Here is a 5,331-nt window from a genome sequence, read left to right on the forward strand (position 1 = left end):
GTTAGTCGTGATAGCTTGGCTAGAACAACATAGAATGGACTTTCATGGTATCAATAACTTATGATGAAATACTTATTAGTAAGTGCTTTAAGTTAGAAGTTGACTTAGAGCTTTATAAGAGATAAGAAGTTGACATGATTGGGGGTGAAGCTCCCATTTGACTGAGTGATTCATCGTGCTGGGTCTGGTCAGCCCATATAACTAAGATCTCGGTGATTGTCAATTAGGATTTTGACCTTGAGTAGGGCGTCATCCCAATGTATAGACTCACACTATGTAGTTGTCACAATAAGATCTTATTTTACCACGATAAGCACAATAATGACTAGAATGACTTAGTTTGCTGTCAGTTCTCGAAGTACTAGAAGGTGATATTCTCACAGTTAGAAAGATACACTAAGCATCAACCTATCTTTTGACCGACAGTCGGTAGAAACAAAGCAACTTCTGGAATCCCAAGTGGAGAACCAGGGCAGATAACTAGTATGATAGAGTTTTCAACAAAATGTCAGGACGTGCTCCAAATGTGGTGGACACTTATGAGAAACGCGTGAAGAAGTTCGCAAACGAATGGCGTCATGAGATATTCAATTCCCCTACCAAGCCAAAGAAATATTACGTAGGAACAACCAACGAGCAAGACTCTCACCATCGAATCACTGCTACCAAGGGAGAATGGGAAGACTCCGACACAATCTGGATATACACCACCTCAAGATGTGGTGAAGGAAAGAAAATGGAATGAAGAAAACAACAGAAAATTCGAGAATAGAAAAAGAATTTTAGAATAAGACTTAAGATCCAACCCAACCTCAAAGCCAACAACCTCACACTAGAAGGGTGATTGTTTCGGCTAAAGTGTCAAAAGCTCCATCAATAGGAAGCAAGTATTTGTTTTAAACTTCAGAGAACTTGAGCACTATGTCTCATTAGCCCCAAAGTTGAATTACTTGACTTATGACTTAGAACTCGTTGTGGTTGTGCACGTGTTGGAAATTTGGAGATACTATCTCTACGGAGTTAAGTGTGAGGTCCTTATAGCTGACAAGAATTTGAAGTGTTTTTTTTTTTTTTTTTTTTTTTTTAGCAAAGAGATTTCAATGTAAGACAACAGAGACGATTCGAATTAGTGAAGAATTATGATGGTACTATCAATTGGAAATTAAGATAAGATGTTTCACCACTAAATATAAAGTACTGATTGGTGATTGCCTTATTCGGTTTAGTAATTGTTCACCATCCGGAGACAATATCAAGCTGTGTAGTTGCATCAATAGTTAAGTGTGAATTTCAAGAAAGGATTATGAAAGCACGAAATGAAAATGGATATTGGTGAGAAAATGTGTCTCGCCTCAAGAATAAGAAAAACGAAAGGATTCACGAAAGTCAGGAATAATGCACTAATGGTTAGTGGAGGATTGTGGATGTATACACTGAATATTACGTCTCGCAGTTAAGAAAGTATGTGATTAAAAAAAGATGAGATAGTCCAAGCTCAGGGCTTAAGTTATGAAGAGAAATCAGTTTAGTGACTAGATTGCAAGGTTCAAGTGTTACGAGGCAATAATGTTGTTCTCGTCATGTAGTGGAACCATCACAGGATGGAAAAGGCTACAAAAGAGATGAATGAAACGAATGACTAGTATCACAAGCTAGAATACCAGGTATGCAAATTTCGGGACGAAATTTATTTTAAGGGGGGTAGTATGTAATGCCCCGCTCTTTTAAATACATATTAGATTAAATATGTGCATTAGTTATAAAATTCTTTTAATTATTTATTGTGATTATTTTGTTCAGATAATATTATTTCAGCAAAAGTCTGTATAAGAGATACAGAGCTGCGATTTAATATTCAATCATGAATCAAACCAATAATTAAATTATTGGTTTAGCTACACATTGAAACTTTGCATTACCAGTTGATTGATTCAATAGTATTAGAAATTTTAGATTTATAATCGATTTCATAAATCGTGTTATTTAAATCGAATTGTTAGAATTATAACTTGAGCGTATGTGAATAATAATTTTATTATTACATGTTATGTGTGTTTAGTATTAAGTCGTGAATTAATTCCGACTTTCACGTATTAAATCCCAAGATTGAGGATTTAATTTATATAAATACGACAAGTATTTAATTAGCAGGAATTGGAAAATTATTACAGAAACGAATAAGAACTAGGAGAAACTAGATCACGGAAAATCAAAATCCTACTACACGTATGTCTCGATTTTTCATCCAACACATCAATTCCTACACTATTCCACCTTCTCCTTCAACGCAACATCATACTGCAACAAGTTTTTCAAGGTCTCAATATCTTCCATTGCTAGTCAAAAAGTTGCAGGCAGAGGCTTCAACTATTGTGGCTAAAGTGTCAAAAGATACTGCCATTATTTTCAACTACATTGTCAAAAGTTGCTGCTAAGTTTTCAACTCTTACGGCTCAGTTTCCCTATAAATGGAGCCTTGCAGCAACACAACTAATACACCAAACCAAAGAAAAAAATTCATCTGCAATCTAGAGAGAGAAAGTAGCAGGTGAAGGGTTGGGAGAGAAGGTGAATAGTGAAGTACTGTTCAAGTGAATAGTGACAGTCGTGAATAGTGAAATTCGTGAATAGTGAAAATTAGATAGTAATTTTCACGGGGTATAACGGGTTGTGAGTTGAGTGTTGTGAGTATTGTAAACACTGTGCATTTTTCTCCCTTTAAATATATCTGCAGCAGCTCCGGAGACGTAGGCATAATTGGCCGAACTCCGTTATCAAATTTGTGTCTTTATTTTTCCGCATTTATTTCGCTCTCGCATATCTGGTTAGAGGGAAATCGCATATAATTTCCCAACATCCATGCAATCCAAAAAGCCAAGATATGAGGAAAAGAAGATCACGAAAGAAACAAAATTTTCAAAGATTGCATGCTCAACCTTCCCCTCCAATTCAAGATTTCTGACTTCAAAGATTTGCAGATTTCTAGCAAATCTTATTTTTTTTCAAAAGTGTAGATTTGTAGCTGACTTTCCTTCCAACTCCCTACACAAATTTCAACCTTCATAATTTCCATTGTCTACGGAATCCACTTATAAATACATAGCATATCAGTTAACACACAGCTCACTCCACTAGCAATAACCACACCCGTGCAGAGGAAGTGAAGCCAACAAGCTTCAAAACAAACTTTGCATACTTCTTAAGCTCAAGTGAGCTCCCTTCGCCAGGCTATTTCTTCGCCGACCGGCCACTAGGCTCTGAACCGAGAACGTGTACTCGTTCCTCCATCTTCAGGCTACCAAACCCAACAATCGAAAGGCCAAAGCCTTCTCTATATTTTCCTGACCAAAGGCCGCAATATCCTTCGGAGGCCAACGTCGAATTCCCGACTTAGCCACCGGCCAACTTACGGCTTTCGTTTCTCACTATCCTTACGACGAAAAAGGATTGAGAAACCACCGTTGTGTAGCCTGATCTACCTCGCACGAGGAAGACTAAGTCGTAGACCTTCGCGGCTAAACACCATAGCGGAACGACGACCAGAAAAACCCCCGGCGAACAACTTCCATTAGTGCTCACTTGGACAAGGGTAAGTTGACGCCCTTATTTCGATGCATTCCCGTTTCTATTATATTATGGGAAATTTCTGGGGTATAGATGGGAGTGTGGTGAATATTTGTACAAAGTTTCATGTTATTTGAACTTCGTTTACTACCCTTTTAAAATTTGAGAAGTCTACTGCCCGTATCTGTTGAAACTGTCGTGAGGCAGATGATTAAGTTAACTATTTCAGTAACCATATGTTGATATTTAGCTCTCAAATTTTTATGGTATAAACTTATATGCGTTATCTATCTGCATATAAAATTTGAGGTCATTCCGGAAACGTTTGCTATTTTTCAAAGATCTGGACTTTCAGTTGGCAGAAACTGCCGAATCTGGTAGGCGATGGGAAAATCGCTATATCTCTTAAACTACTTGGAGTTTTTCAACATACTTTTTTTTCAATTAAACTAGACTCAAAGAGGTTTCTATTGATATAAAATTCGACTCCATACGAGTTCGGAGTAAAAGCAGTTTATTAGTTGAAGTTGAATCTATACAGTTTTGTTGAGATGGAAATGATTCAAAATAATTCCTATTAAGAATTTTAAAGTTTTATTGTTGATAAAATATCACTTTTAGTTTATAAATGAGCTATTGATGTGTATATATATATATATATATATTGGTGATTGACATTATTAAATGGGGAAAAGGAAAACGTTTTATGTTTATAGAATTATTCTTTATTTATAATAGATAAATAAAAGAATAATATAAAATGGAATTTCCTACATCCTCAAAGGTACATGAAGTATTTTGATAAAGGAAGAACGATTGTATATGAGTTAGATATAGTCGTTTAAGGAAATATGGGTAGTTAGAGAAATGAGTGAATAGTGATTCACTGCATTTGTTGTTATCTTTTCTATTATTCACTCGAACACATGTTTTCGTGTTATCAAAGGTTCAAATAAACAAAAGCGTCTGAGTAACCTATCGCGCTAAGGAAAGAGAATCATTGTCTTAAGTAGCAAAACACTGCAATCAGGTGGGCATTACTTTTACTATACGTATATAGAGATCCCCTGCGTGTCGTAGGCCTCTTATACGAATGAATGCATGAGATGATTTAACTGTTAATTTCAGTTTTATATATCTATCAAACGAGTTTAATGCTACCTTTGAACAAGTTATTTCGTCACAAATCTTTGAACTGGAAAATATTACAACTGTTGTCTTGCCATAAAATGTTTAAATTTTAGTATGATATCTATCTGCTTTGGCTTTGCCAATGATGCAATCGAATTCGGGTCCTGAGCAGTTGATAGCTATCCTGCTAGGACTAGTGTACACCAGTGACCGTGAGTCATCTAGCGGGTTGGCCGGTCAAGTGACCGTGAGAGGTGGCCACCTCTCCGGCACACAGTTTCAGATATGATAGATTACAAAAGAACTTAGTCTGATCAGACGAACTTTAAGAATCACAAATGAACTTAGTAAGCTTGGGCCTTTTAGCGAAAAACTCCCTTGCTGTACTGTTTATGATGGCATGACAATTTACAGTTTTGAAGCATGTATTTTTATACCTAGGCATACGTGCCCACTGAGTGCTTTTGTATTCAGCCCTGCATATGTTTTCTAAATATGCAGATTGAGCTGATGTGATGATGGTGCTGCAATGAGCGGAGTCTCCAGGGTTGTTAATAAATAGTTAACCTGTCTAGAATATGTCTTCATACATATGTCTAGCTACTTTCCGCTGCAAGATGTTGTTGATGTTATAGT

This window comes from Salvia miltiorrhiza, chromosome 1, assembly GCF_028751815.1.
Source record: "Salvia miltiorrhiza cultivar Shanhuang (shh) chromosome 1, IMPLAD_Smil_shh, whole genome shotgun sequence".
NCBI lineage: Eukaryota > Viridiplantae > Streptophyta > Magnoliopsida > Lamiales > Lamiaceae > Salvia > Salvia miltiorrhiza.